The sequence below is a fragment of the Coturnix japonica genome, chromosome 2 (assembly GCF_054131305.1).
Source record: "Coturnix japonica strain WE chromosome 2, WE-NBRP24, whole genome shotgun sequence".
NCBI classification, from domain to species: Eukaryota; Metazoa; Chordata; class Aves; order Galliformes; family Phasianidae; genus Coturnix; species Coturnix japonica.
Window position 1 is genome coordinate 9,759,868 of NC_140664.1, and position 22,382 is coordinate 9,782,249.

At 39.3% G+C, this 22,382-nt stretch overlaps 1 long non-coding RNA gene across 1 annotated transcript; it reads left to right on the forward strand.

The window, feature by feature from the left end:
• The first annotated feature begins 12,181 nt into the window (after nucleotides 1–12,181).
• LOC146761685 (uncharacterized) lies at nucleotides 12,182–13,904 on the forward strand. Its single transcript, XR_014942440.1, has 3 exons — nucleotides 12,182–12,314; nucleotides 12,703–12,786; nucleotides 13,713–13,904. It is a non-coding gene; the product is annotated as an uncharacterized LOC146761685 (long non-coding RNA).
• Nucleotides 13,905–22,382: the final 8,478 nt, after the last annotated feature.

Below are 22,382 nucleotides of genomic sequence, written 5' to 3' on the forward strand. Positions count from 1 at the left end.
GAGCATCAGAGCGTGACAACCCATAGGGCACTGGGGAGAATCTGTTTTGAATTTTGTACATCAATCAAGTGGTTCATATACAACTGATGGCTGCCCAAATGGAGTCTGGTGATTTTTACACCAGGGTACACTACTAAAAACTTCTCGTTAATAGATAATCAGCTTCTACCGATCAACTCCTCGGCTGCATTCCAAAGCATCTGTTTCTCCTGTTTTGTGATTCAGAGCTGCTGAGTGTGATGATAGCAGTTATGTGTTATCTCTTTACTCATTAACCTTATTAAATGATCTCACCCTCAGCGGTGCATTATTTTATTTTAAAGATGATAAGTTTACTGAATGTAAGTGAAAAATACTTTAGACCTCTAACTTTCCCATTATTTCATTATGTTTCTGCTAACAATGTAACAGAAAAAGCCATTCAAAGAAAACAATATATTTAAAGAAAGAAATATTGAGAAAAATTACTATTTTTTTCTCTTTTTTTTCATTTTTTTTCTTTTTTTTTTTCTTCTAAATTTAATAGTTAATCACTAGACTTTTAGATTTCAAGGGATTTCAGTGGGTCTTTTTTCTTTCTAATATTACACAATAAGATGAATGGGAAATTAGTAGGTGAAAAATAGATTACAGGCATAGCATTTTTTTTTTCCTTAAGGCATGTAAACATTTATCATTTGTTTTTCAGAGAGATAGTCTAAGAGTTGCTTTAAGCCTTTTTCCACTGCATGGTTATATACTTCAAAATGCAGAGGTGTTTTTTTGTTGTTGTTTGTTTGTTTTTGCTAGCTGTTTCTGTGAGCATATGGTAGCTTCCAGTTGTGTATTACTTTACTGCACCTGAAGCTATTTATGGTCAGAGCACTCATGTAACATCTATATATTGTTTATGTATTTCAGTGTGGAGGTAAAGTAGCTAGGAGCTCATCACATCTCAATCAGGTTTGCCAGCACTGTTTTCTGATGTGTTATTCTTGGCCTCTATTAAACCTGACACAATGATAAGTGGAAAGAAGAGAGGGGACTAAATAAATAAATTGAAAGTAAGCTTTGGGAAAAGCTTTCAGACCAGTTTGTTGTAGCTTTAATTTGTTTCTTTGAAAGTCTTAGCGACTAAAAACCTAACCTTCAGCTGACATCCAAATTACAGCCCCAGAGGTACCCCGTGCAGGGCTTTGAAAAGCTCATATACCCTTTCAACCCACTCTGCTTTTCCAGTTTGCTTTATCTCAGTGGATTAGGCATCACCCCTAAAAATGTTATTTGTTCAACAAGACCTGCAGAGCTCAGAAGCAATTCAGGATCTCCAAGGTGTATTCAACCAAGGAGAAGTGGTGGTGCTGTCAGTGGTCTCCTTTGGTTGTACCACTGGCTACAGTGAACTTCTTCTGACCAAGCTGTGGTCGTTAGCCCATTTCCCAGGATGCTGGCCTAAATGGCAGCTTGCCTCTCTGTGAGATACCATCCCCTGAATGTGTTTGCCCTTGCTTTGAGGGAAAGCATCCAGAGCCAGCTCATGCAGGTAGTAGTTCTGTCTGGGCTTCTCTCTGTTCTGATGTATTTGTGCTCACACAAATCCATCAGAGGATGTATGGGAACTAGATTCCTCCTTATTGATACCTTAAGTTCCTCAGCGTTTAACTAAGCTCATTTCATTTGCAGAAGTCAAAGAATTACACAGCAGTAACACCAGTTCAATAGGGAGCCCAGAGCTGTGGGGTTTTGAGAGTTGTAGATAGCACACAGTCCTACTTTTCTATCAACTATGATTTCTGAGAAAGTAATGCAATAGGAACAATTGCAAATACTGTATTATGTCAATACTCATTATTGGTGGTCTTGTGTGAATAAAATCCCAGCTAATAGCAATAGGATGTGAGGTAATGGCACCAGGGGAGGTTCAGGTTGGATATTAGGAAAAATTTCTTCTCAGAAAGAGTAGTGAGGTGTTGGCACAGGCTTTTAAGAGAGGTGATGGAAGTCATCATCCCTGGAGATGTTCAGGAAACATGGGGATGTGAAACTGAAGAATATGGTTAATGGGCATGGTGCAGACGGGTTGATGGTTACACTAGATGATCTTAGTGGTCTTTTCTGACCTTATTGATTCTATGATTCCATGAAATCTGTACTGGGACTCAGCTTTATCTGCCAATGGCTAGGATATGCTAAGTCCAATACAGCCTGGGGCTGAGGACATCATCTTTAGCCTTCCTTAAGGACTGTTCAGGACCCTGAGAGCTTCTGTTTTCCAGCTGCTGTGCTCTCAGATATGTTTCTGCACTGCAGCTTCTACCTTTCATTTTTCATGTAGTTGGCCTTTGTTTCAAATTCCTAGAGAGAAACATGAAAATGAAATTTACGTAACAGATTTATAATCAGTCAACAAAAAGACTTTCTCCTTAGTAGTTTAAACAAACACTTAAAACATCTCTTTCTGAACAATCAACCTAAAATACAGAGCAATCTTACAAACACCCTCTAGAGGCTCTGTGCACCATTTCAAGTTCTGGGTCTTGCTCCCACAGCCACTTATGGAATAAATTCTATGTAAGTGAATTAATTTAATGCATTTTGCAAGGTTCTCTTGTCAGGCAAAAAAATTATATATTCTTTAGTTTATTTATCTACTTATCAGCAAGAAGACTAATCTTTGTCAGCACAAATGGATGCTTTCTCTGCATATTCTGTGCAGAGAAAACTGCAACTATACCACTGGATATAAACCCAATTGCTCTAAGCTCAGTAGTTTTGGTCACCATTAATGAGCTAAACTTCAGTTTTGCTGGCTCAACTTTATGGAAGCTAATGGAGTTAGGGCAGACCCTAGATATTCCTTACCTGGAAGGTCATGGTATTCAGCACTTTTAGGGCTGATTTTCTTCATACATGGGATATTAACAACATAATTTACTATGGGATTTCCAGTGATAAATCATACATGCAAAATGCAGGATTAAATATATCAATGACCAGCATAATAAGATATTAAAAAAAAAAAAAAGAACAGAATTTGATCCTGGGATATCTTTTTACACTACTAAAGAAATCACAGAATCAAAGAATCACAGAATGACCCGGATTGGAAGGGACTGCAACCCCCCTGCCTGGCAGGGCCACCAAACTTCCATGTTTACTAGGTCAGGTTGTCCAGGGCCCTATCCAACCTGGTCTTGAACATCTCCAGGGATGGGGATGTTCAACCTCCCTGGGCAGCCTGTTCCAGAACCTCACCACTCTCCTAGTAAAGAAATTCCCCCTGACATCCAACCTAAATCTTCCCTCTTTCAACTTAAAACCATTTCCCTTTGTCCTGCTATTATCGGCCCTTTCAAGGAGTTTACTCTCCTCCTGGTTGTAGGTTCCCTTCAGGTACAGAAAGGCTGCAATGAGGTCACGTTGGCTGAACACTAATATTAGTTTCACACCTACCTGTATTTCCACAAAGATAAGCACAGAATCATAGAACCATAGAATCATTTGAGTTCGAAGGGATCCTTAATGTCCATATAGTCCAACTCCCCTGTAATGAACAGGGTCACATCCAGTTCAATTAAGTTGCCCAGAGCCCCATCCAGACTGACCTTGAATGTTTACAAGGAAAGGGCATCACCACCTCTCTGAGTAATCTGTTCCAGTGCCTCATCATCCTTACTGTAAATAATTTCTTGCTTACATCCAATATAAATCTCTTCTTTTTTAGTATGAAGCCATTTCCTGTTGTCCTATGACAACAGACCCTGCTAAAGAGACCCTTAAAGCAGACCTCATCTACTGACATTGTGCTGGTATAGTATAAGACCAGGAGAGATTCATATGCTCAGAAGCTGGGAACTGTCTGGGCTGTTTCACTGCATCAGACCTGCAGGGCACTGGATGCAGACTCCAGTGCGGGGAGGAGCAAGCACTGAGGTCAGGCGAAACTTTTTCAGATATCACATAATGACTTAGACAAATAACTTCAGAGGTACAGAGGTGCTCGTACATCTTCATCTAAGGCAGTCTACTCTGGACTCAAAATTTCACTGAGATTCATTGCTTGTTTTGCCCTTCTGTGCCAAAGCTATTTTATGAAAACAAGATTTAAGCTCTTAAATCATAGAGACAATTCCCATGATTTTATTTGCAATGGAAGTAAAGAAATGAACAACAAAAAATCACCTGGAAGACAGGAGAATCGGGTTATGTTTAAGCCTCATTCTATTGAAATCTCATTGCTTCTTTTTGAGGCCAGTTTATTACCATGAAGACTGATGCTGAATAAATATCCTCTCCTAAACACTCAATGAGATACTCTTTGATTCATCTATATAGCTATTTTTAGAATCAGAACAAAAATTTGCCTTTGCCTTTCCCGATAGATTAATGGAAATTAATATGAGTACAATTAAAATTAACTAATTGATCTAAGACCAAATCTTTAAATGTGTGCCACAGTGGGCAGCCAGGCATAGCAACACAGTCAGTGTTCTGACAGTGTCAGCTTTAATCAGCATTGGGCAGATCAAACCTCTGGAGGGTTTACTAGGCACCTTCTCTCATTAGCCCTTTCCTAAGGAAAATAGCTCATCCTCAAATCAATAAGAATATTTGATCGAAATATAAATACCCCAAATGGAAAAACCAACTTCAAAGAGCACTGTCTTCACACCACAAACAGCTCTCAGGAAAGTCCTGTTAGTTTCTGACACATTTTTTTGTGAGGTTCAAAAGAGCTTTTTTCCTTTCTGTTCCGGTGGGAGGATGTGTTATCCACCCTTTAGATTGGTATTAATGAATGGTATTAATGACAATGGTTTGTGCCATCTTTTTCCATCCTTCACTTGTCTAGGACTGTGCTTTTTTGGTATTAAATGGCTACAAGAAGTAAACGGTACGCAATCCTGTATTATAGATCTTCCAGTAATGTATTCTTTATTAACTACCTTGAATTTTAAAGCATGGCTTCTTTTTATTCCACAGTCAGGCCTACTATAAACTATCAGTGTAGACAGAATTCTCCATAAAGATTTGAGGAAGGGAGGAAGGCCTTCGGTACAAGCTCAAAAATTTTACTGCCCATCTCCTCTTTTCCTACTAGTCCTGTTCCTGGTGCTAGATGCTAACACAGCTGGAATGACAATATGGACCTCTCCACAACACGACTTTTGTAATAAATTTCAGTGGTAATGGTCTTTATAGGAATAGAGCATGCACTGGCACATTTCTTTAGTTCTTATCATAATGGTAATAAGCTTTTCTGCAACCACAATGCATTGCTTTTCTTTGTCAACACACTGGGAATAAAACCTAATCAGTGTTGTTTAAATGCCATTACAGTGAATCAACTGTCATTGCTTTCTTTTTGGAATATAGTTGTATAAATTCATAATTGTTCTGATCATTGGGTTCCCTCTGTTAAAATCATCCGCTGTGCTGCTTTCTATCAGCAACTTCACAAGACTCATTGAAGTACTCCTCCTTTCCCCCACCCTTGTCATTCCCATACAAACCATATGGCAGGGTGGGTGAATTCAGTTATAGGCCTTCATCAGTGATGGCATCAGGCTTCTAATTTGCCACTGAGGTGAGCAGGAGTTGAGATACCTAAAGCTAGGACACCTATACTAAGAATCAATGCAGTTGGAGAGGCAGAGGCATAAGGTTGTAGGATATGCTTAGACTGCCTGAGATACCAGCACGGGGATGGTAGATATGGCAAAAGAATTATGAGAGGCCTGTCTCCCTTTGGGGTGGTAAATAGAGATCTGAGAGAAGAAGGATACCTCAATTCATACAAAATGCTTATCAGTGGAGAGCAGAATTGAGTTCCTTGTCAATACAACATGCAGTGGTTCAGCTTAATCTCAGGTTGGTTGCATAACAAAGGTATCCAGAGCTATCTGACATGTTGTTATCTGAGGCAGCCCTATGAGGCTAACAAATACTGCTTAAGTTGGCACTTGAACACCTATATCGAGTGAGCCGGATTGAGCTCCTGCTGCTTCCTGAAGAGTGTGCTGAATGCTCCATTAACTATATTGATTAGATCTTCATGGTTTTTCTCTCTATTACTTGTTTTTCAGGTTCTCTCTATGTACTCAATAACATTCATGTTCAAGTTGACCTTTTGAACTATATTGTTTGAGGAGATTCATAGCTAGAAAAAAACAATTCTGCTCTTCTCTGCCCTGCTTAGTCTATATATTATCTACCAGGAATAAAACCTGATCAGGAATGTTTAAGTGCTACCAAAGTAAATCAAATAGCATAGCTTGCCTTCTAGAGAATAGCTATGCAATGAAATAAGAGGCATGTAATTACCTAAAAATGGTGTCTATGTGAAAAGAAGTGATTTAAGGTATGCCCAGTTATAAATCCATTGTGCTGGCTGCCAAGTAGTTCACTCATTCCACAGAAGCTTGAAATATGAAAAATTATTAACTGCAGGAGTTGCTCTTTTAAAACATCCCCCACAGGATCCCAGTCCTCATTTATCAGAAGCCTGCAATTGAGCAATTGTGGTAGTAGTGCTCTTTGCAGTAAATAAGCAGTAGACACACACACACGCAAAAAGAAATTCATGCTCTGCACTATATAAAGAAAGGAGAATAGCCTCCACCAGGTCACTTCAGTGCTTTCCCTTAAGAGTTAAATTTGTTATTCTTCTGCCAAGGTAGTCAGTAAGTGGAAAAATGCAAATATTTCCATTTAAAGAAAAAGAAATGGTGAGTGTGAAGCAGATACAGTCTTTGATATAACTGTCTCTTTGTAAAGGATCAACAATGCTCACTTTTCTCTGAATAGGCAGAAATGAATGACAGGATGCAGCTCTTTTGCTCACAATTTCCAAACCTACATCTTACACTCCCTAAAAGCTCTATCTTGCTGTTTCTCCTCAGGGATGTACTCACAAACATTTCTCTAGTTTTCTGCAGATTTTCTCCTCTGCAGCTTCTCTCATTTTCTCATATCATTATGGTACATGATCTTCATGTGGTTCCCTCCACTTAGCTCCAGTGAAGGCTAAATAATACTTGTTTGCTTTCAATATGTCTATCCAGGTCTTCCAAACTAAGATTAATTCAATGGCGGGTGCAAACTCCTCATAATACAGCACAATTTTCACTAAGATTACAGCTACATGTTGATTATATCATCTCCCTTCCAATGCAGCACACAACATTAAAACTGAACCTTTTATTACTTAAAATTATGCAAACAGACACACGCATAAGAGCAAAAAATATGCTATCTTTTTGTGGTTTGTTTTTTTTCATCTTCATCAGAGTTTTAGACCTATTCCAGGCCATCACAATCAAATAGTGTCCAAAATTTGGTAGGATAGGCCCTCACAAAATAAAAGCAGTCTAATTCTACAATGTAGCAATGGACTCTAGGGAGGCATGGAGAAACCTCACTTTCTTCTGTCAGGCTTTTCACCTTCGCATAAAAACTGATTAATACCACAACAAGCCACTCCATCAAACCCTTTGCCAGCCCAGCAGTGTGAGATGCGGAAGGCATTTCTGTCATTCTTACATCTCTTCCACACATCTACATGAGACAGAGTGGTGGTAAGACTGTCTTATCAGCCAGTGTGCTGATAAGTACTGAGAGTATCTCAGGCAGTAAAAAGGTTCTGTAAGCAACAGCTTAGATGTTTCCAATTTTTCAGATATGAAAAATGAAGATTTCATTGGGACTTTGTGACTCTAGTGATATTCTAGCAACAAATTGTTTGGATGTTATAGTCATAATATGTGGTTGCTATGTAGAAAATGAGAGGGTAAGTATGTGTTGTGGTTTAAGCTGGCAGGCAGCTCAGCACCATGCAGTCATTCACTCACTCCCCACCTTCCCTGTGGGATGGAGGAAGAGCTGTACAAAGTACAAAGTAGAACATGTGAGTTGAAATAAAAACTATTTACTAAGACAGAAAAAAGAAGAGGAAAATAGGATGTTTCAGTTATGTATGTGCTTATATATTCAAAACAAGAGATGCACAATTAATTGTTCACCACCCACCAACTGATGTCCAGCCAGTCCCCAAGCAGCTCCAGCCCACCAAACCAACTCCCCACTGTTTTCAGTTTTTATTTGGTGAGGGTTTTGGTTTGGTTTGGTTTTGGTGGACTGTTGTTGTTCAACAACAGATGATGCCTTTGACATCCCTTTGGCCAGTGTAGCTCAGCTGTCCTGGTTCTGCCCCACCCAGTTGCTTGGGCCCCTACAGCCCCCCTCACTGGCAGGACAGTAAAAGAAACTTAAAAACTGAAATTTCCTTGGCTCTGTGCTGCACTGCTCAGCAACAACTGAAACACTGCTGTTACCAGTATTGTTTTTCTCCGAAAGCCAAAACATGGCATCATGCAAGACACCATGAAGGAAAAATCAGCTCTGTTCCAGCTGAAACCACGACACTATGGTTCATATTTTAATGACTGTGGTGTGTATTACTCACTAGAAAAATGCAGAACTCCAACAGCGATTGAGATCTGTCCTCTCCAAGCCAGTCAAATAGAGAATGTCTTTCTCTACAAGTGGTCATTCAAGAAATCTTAAAACTCATTTTGTGAATAAAGGCAAACCATGGAGCACCAGGGACTCACTACTATGTATCCAGGGGGGAAAAAATATACAGCAATAAAACAAAGTATTAAAAACCATCAAAAGTTCTCCTTTAGTGAGAGATTCAAAAGCTCTCTGGGTGTAGCCCTGGGAGCCCTGCTCTGGGCGTTCCTCCATGAACAGGTGCTGAGCCAGATGGACCGAGAGGTCCCTGCCAGCCTTAGCAATTTGGGATTCTGTGGATAAACAAACAAACAAACAAACAAACAAAAATATACACACATCACAAATAGTTCATGAGGACACTAGAACAAAAAACTGTTCCTATAGTAGAACAGTGCTCACATGTTCTAGCGCTGTAATTAATCTTGCCTATAATTGAATACTTGGGAGAAAAAAGTGTGGAAATATCCTATGAAAGCATCTTAAATGGAATCACAGATCTATTTCAGACATCAGCTTTATCATTTTGCAAGAAAAAAAAGTGCTTATAAGACTCATTTTTCTTTAGAGATCTGAATACTACTTCAGAACTCAACTATGCAGAAAAAAATAATTATTGAAAGAGCGCCGAAAGGCTTTTTTGAAGGTAATGAATTAGATCAAATTTGAAGAGAAGGTCAGTAAATGCAGGGCTTTCTGAAATCTCACATATCTTTCTCTATAAAAATAGTAGAAACCCTTTAATATCATTTGGGCTGTCATTTCCTGTGAGCTTTTGACCTGCTAGAGCAGGCAGGGAGAATTTGGTATCTCTTTATTAATGCTTGGGATTTGTATGAGGAGATTTCCACACTTGACATTTTTTGTAAGACCATTCATTTTCTAAGATTCCCTATCGCATACAAAAGTGCTGCCCTCTTTTTTTGTTAAACATAGCTAAGCATGACTGTGTCAACAGATGAAGAATTACTTCTGATTTACATCTCAGCTGAAAAAAAAAAGAAAAAAGAAAAGAAATTCCTGGTGTGTATATCTTTGCAAGAAACAAGTAAAAAATCCTGCACTGCTTCTTTACTGAATAGCCAGCTTCAGTGTGCTCTTGCTTTCTGTTGATTTGAACGGAACATGCTGTATTCCTGCACTTTTCATTTTGTAAACAGCAGCACTAATAAAAAGAATTTTAAACATATTTTAAGATATTTTACACCAGAGAGTATGGCTTTGCTTTGAAAAAATAAGGCATGATATAGTTCTGTGTTTGCTGTTACTCAATGATTCCCAGATCAAACACGTTGGATTTATAAATATTGTACAACTCTCCATGCAAACTCTTCTTTGAGTCTGAGAGCTCACACTAAGATTTTCCTTTCTTGTGCATCTTTGCCAGCAGTAATGATTCAAGAGAACATACTGCATCCTTGGTAGTGTCTTACCTGAAAAATGCAAAACGGTGCAGCAGTTCTTGAGCAAGTGGATTCCGAGGAGATAAGTCATTTTATATGACTCTGCACAGCAGTTTGGGTTTGGAACTACTTTTCTATTCAACTCGGGGTTCAGGCAGGCACAGCACCATACCCAAGATGACAAAGCCTTCATGATCCTTTTTGTGAGTTGATATCCACAACATCAAACATCGCTGGTGCACCTGAGTTAATGTATTGCTTCTTCCTGGGTCCCCACTGCTTTAGAGAGAGAGGTGAAATAAAAACCTGCAGGGCTTAGAGAAGCAGAGTCTGAAGCAACTTGCACCACCCAACCTGGGAAGACAGTTTGATTTCCCAGAGCTGATACACTTAGCCGTGTAGATGTCACTTCCAGGCCACAGGGTTTCTAGTTAAGTTAAGCAGATGTGATTGGAGAAGGGACCTGGCAATTTAAAGGTAGTTATATGACGCTACATCCTATATGTTTTTAAAAAGGTTATCTACTATCTAAAAGAAAATAGACAGTTTATATGAAATAATCACCAACGAGTAAGTCTTCATTGCTTTTACCTACTGTGCTCAGTGCAACATGCCTTTTGACAAACAAATGATGCTTTGTTTTCAAGAGATTGTTCTGGAGACACTATTTCTTACTCTAAGAAGGAAGGTGGCAAAATGAGCTGTGACAGTCATGTGAGAAGTGCTGTGTGATTCCATTCAGATTTTGGTTTAATGGTGACATTTTCCCCAGCAAGACACAGGAAAAGGGGCGTAGCATAACTTATCTTTAACATCCATCTTCAGCCTACATACACTGTACATAGGTTAAAAAGTTAGAGGGATCATTTGCACCACCTGGTTTGTCTTTATGAACAGCAAACACCGTACATTTTAATCAGCACTGCCAGAAAACAAAGAGGAATTAAAGAAATACTTTACAGAACTGAGATTAAAATTTGAGACTGGAAGAGAACAAAGAAAGTGACCAGCAGAAATATTTCTTCATGTTTAGCAAAGCACTGAGACAATAAAGAGCTAAATCAGTCAGACAGTTCATAGACATTGTGTCTGCACTGCAACAGGCAGAAAGGAAGGCTGTCAGCACAGTCAGTGTTAAGGCAGTGTAAAGGCTGTTCCCAACCTTCCAGCTATTATGAGCAAAACTGCTAATCTGAAAGGTAATCCTCCACCTTCAAAGATCATTAGTTAGAAGAAAAAACACTGTTGGGTTCTTTTGTTTGTTTTCTTTTGATTTGTGGATTTTTCATTTTTGTTGGGGAACAGAGGAGTGGGTTTAGGTGGGTTTAGTTGTTTGGGGTTTCTTTGTTCTTTTTTGTATTCATCAGAATCTCATCATATGTGCAGAGCAAAGAATTAATTACCATGTGAAGAGCAAAAGGGGAATTTTGAGGCCAGTATCTGGAGAAAACAGCTGTTAACCTCATTAGCCTTTGACAATCTTAGAACTAATGACATTCTGTGGTCTATCTCATCTTTTTCTGTGGTTCAATTTTCATTTCACAAGACAATTCATACCAGTACATGAAAAATAAGTGCAAGAACTCTTTCTCACAAAGTTCCCTTCCTTCTTAGAGTTACAGATAGGCACTGATGTCAATATTGCATCAGCACAGACTGAGGACTGAAAAATAGAAACTGTTCTCCCTCAAAATGCAGGTGATGTGAGCAGTCCAATAAAGAACATAGTCTTTATCACGCTAATCGCATTCCCAAGACGTTATCAGGACTTTCTCAAACTCTCAGTAAAGAAAAATAAAACCTGGAGTTACTTAATCTTTGAGGGGCACTGAAATTCAAGAGGAATAATAAATACAGAAGAGTTCTTCCTAGAGAAGCTTAGGGATTTATCTACGTAAATTCCATTAATATATATTTGATAGGAGCTGAGCAGTAAATCCCTATGCACTGTGCAGAATGTTTGCAACAGGGTGCTGAAACAAATATTTATGTTTGAATATACTTTCCCTCTTTGGATTCTAAATATGATATATGTTTTCTCTGGCTTTTCCAAGTCCAGTAGGATCTTGAATCTTGAAGAGTCCCAACAGAACCTGGGGAATCTCTCCACTGATGCATTGCTGCCCACTCTGAAGTGGATTATCTGTGACTGGCAGAGAGATTTTGATCATCCTGCGATCCAGACCTTTAAGAGTTGCCTTAGCTCTGTGATCATTGTAGAATTAATAGATAACTAGATTAGACAAAGAGAAAACAGAAGACACAAATAAAAAGAAATACTCAGCTCAGTTTTTCAAACATTTGCTTTGGTCTCCACCCTATCAGGACAAGATCTGCACTATGTACCACTGCAACAATGCTGATGTCAAAGGAATGTCACTGATCAATATTGGCTTCAAAAGAGCAAGAAGGAATCAGGTAATATGCCTGTGTTTAAACCCATCATAACAATGTATAAAGGGGGAAAGAAAAAAAAAACTAAAATCAGATATCCACACAGATCTTAACAAAGTTTGAGAGCTCTCTCAGCACAGCTCACATCCTCCCGCTCTGCTATTAGACAGAACATAAAATTTGTCTAGTCGCAATGACAGTCTCAATGACCTCGAAGAGATAGGCTTTTGAATTATCTGGGAAAGCCTCTGTACAGTGGCATTAAACTTAAATTTATGGATATGCTACTTAAAATCTGAATGTAGCGAGCTCATTTTTACAAACACTGAAAAGGAGAAGATCATTTATTTGCATAATTAAACAGCCAGTGGTGTCATTAAGTTAACTTACTTCCTTTGCTTGTTTCTGGCAGGTTGTCTATCTTCCCTCTACTTTGGTGCTTGGATTCCAAAGACAAGCTCTCTTTAGTTCATTAAAAAAGAAATTTTCCAAGACCGTAAGTGTGCATTTTTTCGAACATATAAATATCTGCAGTTATTTTCTTCACGTCAGAATAGGAAAAGAGAAACAACTGTGCTGCAGTCCATCAATTCAGTTTCTGACAGAAACTTGTATCCCATGCTTCAGAAGAAGATAAAAGCTATACTAGACTTGGCAGATGGGCTTTAGCAATACCTCCAACCTCAGGTCTACTGATCTCTAGTAGTGATTTAGTAGCTTAAGTCCAGGGAGGAGAAGAAGCCTCATATGTTCCAAAGTGAAGCTTTTAACAATTACACTCACCAGTCTTTTTTATTATCTTTATGTATTTTAAATCTTTATTTGACCTATCTATGTGTTTCTGGCCTCTATGCCACGCTAAAGCTGTGCTATCCAATCTAAATAACAAACTGAAAGAAAATACATGGGTGTTTTTTTGTTTGTTTGTCCATGGTTTTGTTTGTTTGTTTGTTTGTTTTGTGTAGTTTTGAATTCAGTCTCTCTTGAATGTGACTGAATGTGTCCTTGATCTTGGGCTGGGTAAAATTAGCAATGATCGTCCCAGTCAAACTTTGCCCTTTGCACAGTACGCACAGCATAAAGGAGCGCAAGAACACAAGCCAGTATTGGGGTGGGGAAAAAAGGACATCCATAAATATACAATGATTAATAGGAAAATATTGAAATGCAAGAGAGATAGAGTGGTGAAAATGGCAGTGGAATGTGAATCGTTTATTCAGAATACCTCCAAGAAAAACAACCCTGCTGGTATCAGAACTATTATTTCACTGAGGAACTTCTCACCCAAGGAAGGCAAATAAGATTAGAAAACTCAAATCTGGCGCAGCAGAACAAAATTCCAGTTTAAATTTCTCTTATCCAGAAGTACTTTATGGAAGAGTTTGATTCAAAGTTAAAAGATCTGTGCTTTACTTTGAACAGGGCCTTCAAAAAGTGTCTACCAAAGACATCTCACTGAAAGAAAGCTAAAACACACCATCTTGAGATCTTGAGTTATTCATCAGCCTTACAGCATTATTTTCCAACTACAGCAAAATCCAATAGACATTATACGTACTTTCTCTTCAAAAATAATAATAATAATAAAAAAATTAAAAAGGGTAAGTAAACTTACTTCTTTCAAAGCTGACATAATTAGAGAAATGGAAAAATTATCTCTAGTACAAGGGTCTGAAAAAGGGGAAGGGGAAGGGGAAGGGGAAGGGGAAGGGGAAGGGGAAGGGGAAGGGGAAGGGGAAGGGGAAGGGGAAGGGGAAGGGGAAGGGGAAGGGGAAGGGGAAAGGAAATTCTTGAAACCACAAATCTTGTCTCTCACTTATAGCAAAATAAAATAAATGTGGATAATTTCTGCATCTCTTTTTAGAAAACCAATTTAGGAAAAATAGCATCTTCCCATTTTGGCACCTCCAATGTTGCTTTAAAGGTTTTTTTTGTTGTGTGTTTTTTTTTGTTTGTTTTGTTTTTTTGGGGGGTTGGTTGGTTGGTTGTTGTTGTTGTTGTTGTTTTTGTAAGCTGCAGAGATGAAAGCAGAAGTTTGATGCTTTTCCCTGCTTTAAGTGTTCCCTGCAGCTCCAAGGAAAAAAAAAAAAAAAAAAAGAAAAAGAATGTTCCTGTTTGTTCCTGTAGATTTATCACTGGTTTGGTCACTAATCTCCTGCCAGATCCAGCTAAGATTATCTCCTGGAGAAAAAGTAGCTGGACAGGTGTCACTGAAAACATAATTTGTCCTTCATATGACAACATTAATAAACCTGGATCATTCTGTCACTACATGTTGAGGTCATCAGGCCTATTGCCTGAGCCTTCAACCAAGAAAATAACCTCAGGCTAGCACTTGGTCCTGTACTGCTGCATTTGACTTGGGGAATCACTGAGAAAGAAAAGAAATTCTGAATAAATAACTTTTCTTTTTTAAGATTTCCCAGTATAGCCCTATGCAGAAAGGTTACTTAAGGTCAGATCTAGTCATATCTGCTCTATTTGGATATCTGACATTTCAGCTATTAAACTCTCCTTGATTACCAGGGGCTGGCAGTCATTCCACGCATCACTGAAAAATTAATTTCCTTTGCTATGCAAAAACCTCTTGGAAATAGCCTATGACCTCAGTTGTCATGTACCAATTCCTCTGACACTAATTAGGAATTATAGGCTGTGTCCCAGAAGATTCTAGTTAGCCCAGTGAGGACTTCACTTTTGCTAACCAAGCTCACATAAAAAGCTTTCTGTACAGAGACAAAAAAACCTCCACAAATGTGCGATCAAAGATACTATTAGAGTTCATAACCAAGTGGAAAACAGTTCAGGTGTTTTAACACTTCTATTCCTCTGCTAACCCTCAGTTATGATAGCAGAGGTCATTTGGACTACTCCAGCTGACATGCTTCTCATCTTTCTCACACATTCAGCTCTGTTCAGCCCTAGAGTGACTTTGGTAGAGCATTAGAATCTCAGGCAGAAGGAGATCCCTTTCATCTAAGTGATAAGGGTGCAAGGAGTAAAGGCTTGGTGAAATAGGCTCTACGAGAAGCAGCCCCTATAATCAGAATAGGATTTTCAAAAGTTCTTACCCTCAGACTAATGTTTCCCATTGAAAGCAATGGCAACATCTTTACATGTGCAGTTAGGTCAGTAGTAACTACCGTTGTAGTTACTTATTTTTCATGAAAGATGACCTCAATTAAGTGTGACACTTTATTATCACTGCTTATTTGAAAGCTTCTGTGACCCTATCCTTTGTTTTCATGGAGCTTTAGCTTTAAATTAAGAAAAAATACAATTTTTTTGTATGAAAGCAATAATCTCTCCAGTATTAGGAGGTTCAAAATTGCATAAACTGTAGCTGGCCAAAGTCAGTATTAATTTAAGTATTGGAACTGATCATTGGTATTTGCTTTTATCTGTGAAAACAGGAGTTGTTTTCCTAACTTTTGGAGTTCCTGCGTAGATCTTCCCTTCCATACTCTGAAAGTGAATGGTCAGAACGTTTGTAGTGAGTCTCTGTAAATATTTACTCCATTTGACATTCTTTGTTGACATTACCGCTGCCTGAAATCTGAGGGCAAGGAGTGGGGAGGGAGGGTGAAAAATGAGGGCAAGTTTTATCTTGCCAGTTTTTTAATGAAAATGTGTCTCCATTTTGCAACCTGCTCCAATTTGAGACTTCAGGGAGCTCAGTCCTGACTAAAGCCAAGACAAATTCCCCTTTTCTCCCTGTATGAACACTGCTGGAACAGCAACAGGGAACTCTCCCTGCAGACATGCAGTTAAGCCTGTGAGTTTCAAACATCTGTTAGATAAGCCTTGTAAAAACATGAAAAAATATAATCAGAAATCAAGTAAATAAGAGACTTAAAAATTAGACTGACACCAGTTATTTGGCTTTTTGAGATAGGACTTTAAACACCTGAGTTGTTTGAAAAAAAAAAGATATCTGTTTTACATATTTTGACAGCATTATTTCTTTACAAGACAGTTTGGAAAGCAGAAATTACAAAATATAGAAGCGTGTTTTTCATTATGAAGACATCCTGAAGGACAGCTCTTGGCCAGCATTCTGACAATAATTTTTCATCTCCTACCTGCTCTGTTGCTGCCAACATCACTTACAGTGTTCTCTTATTCACATCCCCAAGCATAAATATGGAGATATGCTGTAACCTACACACTTACATAGCTAGATTTCAGCTATGTTAGCAATACATAGAATTAAAAAGCACATCCTGGTACCTGCATCACATGTTAATTCTCCTTGGCTTTTGTTTCTTGGCTTTGTTTTTAAAGTAGCTTGACATATTAGTATAAAAAAAAAAAAAAAAAGAAAGATAACAAAATAAGATCCCACTGCTAGCATAATTTCCAACATATATACATAATCTGTGAAAGGAATACAGTAAGATGCTCTGACTTTTCTCTTTGATCACCAGAAACATATCACATCTGTCAAAATTACAATAACACCTCATTTGTTCTTGCAGTTTTGACCTTAGAATAGATTAATTGATATTCTATTATGTCATTTTCTGAAGGAAGAAAACTCTTCACCTTCTTTTTGACAGAAATCTTCCCACAGTTTTGGACTGAAAAAGACAGATACAGAGGTGAAATAAGATTTATTCTAACTAGGCAAACAGATTTGACACCCATGTCAAGCATTATTACAACCTATATGCTTCAAATGTAGACTGGAAGTTAAATACTGCACAGATTCAAGCCAAGCATTACAAAAGCAAAATGTTTCACAGCCCACATACTTTTTTCATTATGTTCTCAGTGATTCGGTAATGAACAACATGCTGAGACAACATTTGAAGCACTGCAATGATGCACAGAATGCACAAAACAGAAATTAATATATTTATAGGCTGAAATTCATTGCAGCCACAGGATCCTTTCATAATCAGGTTCTGCATGAGAAGAGAGGATGCCTGGGTGAAACAAATTCACAAGCCAGACTTCGGAGATGTTTGCCCCCTCATCCCCCCTTTCAGCTACACAACAGCCACATTCCCACATCAGTTTTTCAAAACCTTAAGACTTCTGGATCTTTATGAACAGGATGTGGGAAATGGTCTCATGTTGCACCAGAGGAAGTGTAGATTGGACAGTGGCAATAATTTCTTCACAAAGAGTGTGATCAAACATTGGAATGGGCTGCACAGAAAAGTGGTGGAGTCCCTGGAGGTGCTTACAAGATGTGTGGACATGGCAATAAGGGGCATGGTTTAGTGATGGGACCTTATATGATATGATGGCTGGAATTGCTCATCTTGAAGGTCTTTTGCAACCTACATGATTCTATGATTCTATAAACTGTAAGCACATGTGCTTCCTCCTACAGATATTTTAAGGGAGAGACTTCTGTTTAAAGTGCATGAGGTACTCTGATACCTCAGTGATGTTTTCCAAGCGCTTTTTCCTAGGGAGAGAGTTAAGGAATACAAGGTTTTACACAAGTTTTCCTGCACTTGCTCTCTACTGAAGGTTTCTTGCATCTTCAGTTCCCTCATGCATCCTCCCATATAATGCTGCTCCATTGGCCACAAAGCACAATGAGGGCCAGGACTGTACAGCTTGCATTTTATCAAGCAGGATGGCAGATCAGTTTCCTTGCACAGGAAAATAGAATAATGCAGACACCAAGTGCCCTCCCACTGTGTCTAGCATTGGAAAATCAGTGTTCTCACACAGCACGGTGACGATGCTTCTCCAAATGTGATGTCTACGTGTCACTGCCTGCAAGCAGGAGGAGGCTGTGTGTCCTAGAAAACAGTGCTCTGCTTTTGAGCTTCCAGCAGTTCAGCTCTGTTCCAGATTTACCACTGTATGTCCTTTCTCAGATTCCCCACCTGTAAAACGTGTATAATCATACTGCCCTGCTCTAGAGGCTGCTTTGCCGCAAATCACCGTACAGATGGAATGAGGCATTTTAAGAGGTAGACACACAGATCCTGCTCCTTTTTTTTCCATACTTTCATAGAAGAATTCTGTTCACTTTCATCAAAAGTGTGGATGCTTATAGCTGATAAAATACAGCCCGTTAGCTTAGAAAAAAAAAAAATAAAATCAGGAAATAGTTGAAAAAATTGCACACTTTGTTTCCTGAGAACAAACATAGAGAACAAACATTTCAATAATAACTGACGTCTATGTTGTTCAAAAAAAAACACTTTTGGTCCAAGGAGACAATAGATTTCATCATATAAATTAAGAATAGCAATCACCTGGTAGAACAAAGATGCACTGATCAGAACATGACATGCAAAGAATAGAGAATGGAGTTCAGATTTAACACGCAGAACACTGACAGTATTTCTAGTTGGCTCGTGTGCTGAGGAGTTATGCTGAAATCCTCTCTGCATGCATTGCTCAGTATGTGATGGAATCATAGAACCACGGAACCATTAAGTTTGGAAAAAGACCTCTTTGATCACCTAGTCCAACTGTCAACCCATCACCACCAGACCACTAAACAACACCCTTCAGTGCTACCTCTCCATGTTCCTTGAACAACTCCAGGGAGAGTGAGATGCTGGCCACACCAGCTACTCTGGGGAAGCCATGCTCACACTTCTCTTTGTTCCCCAGTACTACCTTGGTCTCATTACTATAGGATATTTGCAAGCTTTCCTTAAAAGTGAAGGTTTGCCATGTAATCTGCCATGTTTGGAAGTGTTATTGGTGCTGGAGAAATAAGAGGTCAGATTGTCTGCACGCAGGTGACTAATAGTAGCAGGATCAGCCCTGCAAGGTGGGGCCCTGGTTCCACCACAGAAAAACAGCTGAGAAACAAGGTCAGGAGAGGGGAAACTTCCTGAAACTCAGATCTGGCTATATCCCCCATCTTGTCAAATACTCCAACAAATTTATTTAGAGAAACTCACTAATCCTCTGTGCTACACTGGGAAGAGAGGGAAGAGGCTATCTACTGTTCTGCTCTCTCACACATATCTTAATCTAAGGTAGAGACATTTGTCTAATTCAGCTTACAGAATGAGTATATATATATATATATTTTAATATTAGAATATAACAACTGTTTTGAATAGAGTTGTCCACCCCAGTTCCATCAGGAGAAGACAGAAATGGCATATGAGAGCTCAATGCTCCCAGTATACAGGAAGTCCATTTTTATGGTGCTGTGTTTTCTTTGATGCCACAGCTGGGAGTTCCTGTACTGGTACACTACCTCTATCAGCATGTGTATTTAATGCAGGCAATAAAATCAGCATAGCATCCAGTTGTACTTCTAAAGGCAAGAGCAGAATTTCTTCTTCATTTCAGGGAAAAGTTGGGGAGTGAGACCAGGTCCTAATAAGCCAGTGTGCAGTCATTTACTCATAGCTTATTTAGAAATCTTTCACTTCTTCAGTACAACATAGTTGAACTATCTCTCAGCCTGCAAACTAAATTTCATGGTCATACAGTCATGCATTTTACTTCCCTTGATGTAAGTCTTAAGAAAAACTAGCCCACCATTTTGATGAAATGTATTAGGAAGGAATTTCCTTCTGTTCCCTAACACGAAGCAACGGAGCCTCTAAGATGCTTATAGAGAGCACATTTTCCTGGAGCTGCAAAGAATGAGTCACACAAGATACCTGCCAGATCAAACACGGCAAATAATCAGTGAGTTGGCATGCTGGCTGGCCTCAGAAAAGAGCATTTGCCTTGTCAGTCCTGCAGTGCCTACCTACAGCAATAATTTTCAGGGTGCTATTCAGCATGAGGATAGACTGTCCCACGCTATCTACCTTCTTCAAAGTCTTACAAATTAGTGTGAAATAGATAGCTGTGTACTGTGAGGCAGCTATTCTGGGCTTGCTTCCACTCGGTGCTGAGTGTGTTGGCTCAAGGCCATGCATTGGCTTAAGCACTGGTTGTCCCGTTGGCTTCTTGTGGCAACAGATGGGGGCTGATGCCTCTTGAATGTCAGGCCTCAAGGACTCATATTTTAAATACCATTTTAAAAGGCATTCAGGCACCTAACTGTATTTTGCAGATTTAATTACTGCATAAATCACATCTGTGTAATAACCCCAAGAGCACTGGGATCAGAAAGAAGGTCCCTCAGCTCCAGTGCTGAGAGAAGTCATTTACTCCTGTGTTTTACTTGAGATTGCTGGGAGGAGTAACCCCACTCTGCCATCCACGCAGAACAGGTAACAGCAAGTTTAGGGAAGCATGTTAATGACTGTGTGTTCAGCGTCCCCATCTGCAAAAGGGAGTTGTTTCAAGGTTGTACCATCCCTTCTGCAAGAGAAAGTGCATTAAAAATGCCTATGGCTCTGGATGCAGAAAGTGATGATGAAAGGCAAAACCACACACTTTGGTGGAGGTGTCTTTCACTATTATTTCTGTACTTGTAACAGAATTCATTATCATATTTTAATCAGCCAGCTCTGTATGTCCGAAGCCTAACAGCAACTTTTGGCTTGAGTAGAAGAAGGCCAAATGTGCTTAAATTTGGATGTACTTTGTGATCAAAAACTGAAAGAGAAACTCAACCCAAAAGAGATTTGTACTGAGTGATGGACTCCATTTTCTCCCAGCCCACTCCATACTGAAACATGGTAATTTTCTCCTACTGCAATTAGTCAATGGCTATTCATGTATCTGGCTTCACACTTATCACCTGAAATAAGGAAAGAATATATTAATAACTTTATTCTAATAAAAATAATCAGAAATAATTATTTTCATCTTTAAAGTACCTGCAATAAAATTACTTCAAGGTCAGTTGCAAAGAGGTAGTAATTATTAGCTTAACTATTAACATCTTTCAGCAAGCTAATTAGTTGGGCACCAAATGAAAAGTGTATATGCCTGAGGTCTAGAGGGGCTAAAACAGAAGGGTTTTTTTAGTGCTTCAGGTTATATTTTCAAGACAGGGGAGCATCTGCCTCTGGGAATCATGAGCCATTTCCTCACTCAGAATGAAATAAGAAAAGGCAAATAAAAACATAAAATGAAAATGAAATAATGAAAATTGGCCCACACCGTAACTTACAGCACTGTTAAAAGATGAATGCATCACCTTCCTCTTTCAGTGACATGCTCCAGGTGGCTGTGCTTGTCTAGCAGGCTGCAGCATGCATTCCTCAACTGGAGGCACCATCACTGCAACCTGTCGTGTCTCTGCCTGAGCAGGCAAACCATCACTAGATGAGAGATAAATGTTACAGGTTTCTCTTTGTTATACTATCGTTGGTGATGTGATGAGCCATGTGACTCCGTCTGGAGCAGAGGACACTTTCTTCTACAGGAGGAGATTGACTGGGATTCATCTATAACCATCAGCATAGATCAGAAAGATTTGGCAACAATGAAGATCAGCCTTTGGAGTTTGTTTTGTCTTCACTGAATCAAACTGGCTGAGATTGTAAGGGACCCCATCTTCTACAGCCCCCTGATCTACCATGGCCACCTAGTGTGGGATGCCCAGGTTTGCAGTGGGTAGGAAGGAGATCTTGTAGCCTACACGTGAAAGAGAGCCTCTTCAGAGCAACTGAGCCCAGTGTACTGCAGTTGACAGAAATGCCACTGAGGTGAGAGGTATGTGATGCACACACTGCCAGGTCTCATCTCACCCTCCTCAACAGTGGTGCCCAGGCCTAGAATCATGCAAAGCTATATTATAGCTGCTCCCCAAATGCCACATGGTTGCCCTCTCTACCTGGCCCTTTCTACCATGTCCTGCATGAGAGTAACAGCCCTTCAGTGTGGCACGGCAATGCAGCAAGACAAAAGTACTAATTATCTCCACTCCCCATTGCCATGGGGACAGTTGAAGCCATCCACAGACCGTGCATAGTGTGTGCATCCAGGTTCAGAGTCTCACTAAAAAATAAAGCATGGGGATGTTTGTGTATTGGTTCTGAAAGAACCAGTTGGATATTATGAAAACCTTCTTTTATGTAAGAGTGCTAATGTACTAGAACAGGCTGCACAGGGAGGTGATGGAGTCACCAGCCCTGGAGGTGTTCAAGAACCATGGAGATGTGGCACTGAGGGACGGGGCTTAGTGCACATGGTGGGGATGGGTCAACTGTCAGACTTAGTGATCCTAGAGGCTTTTTCCAATGTTAATGA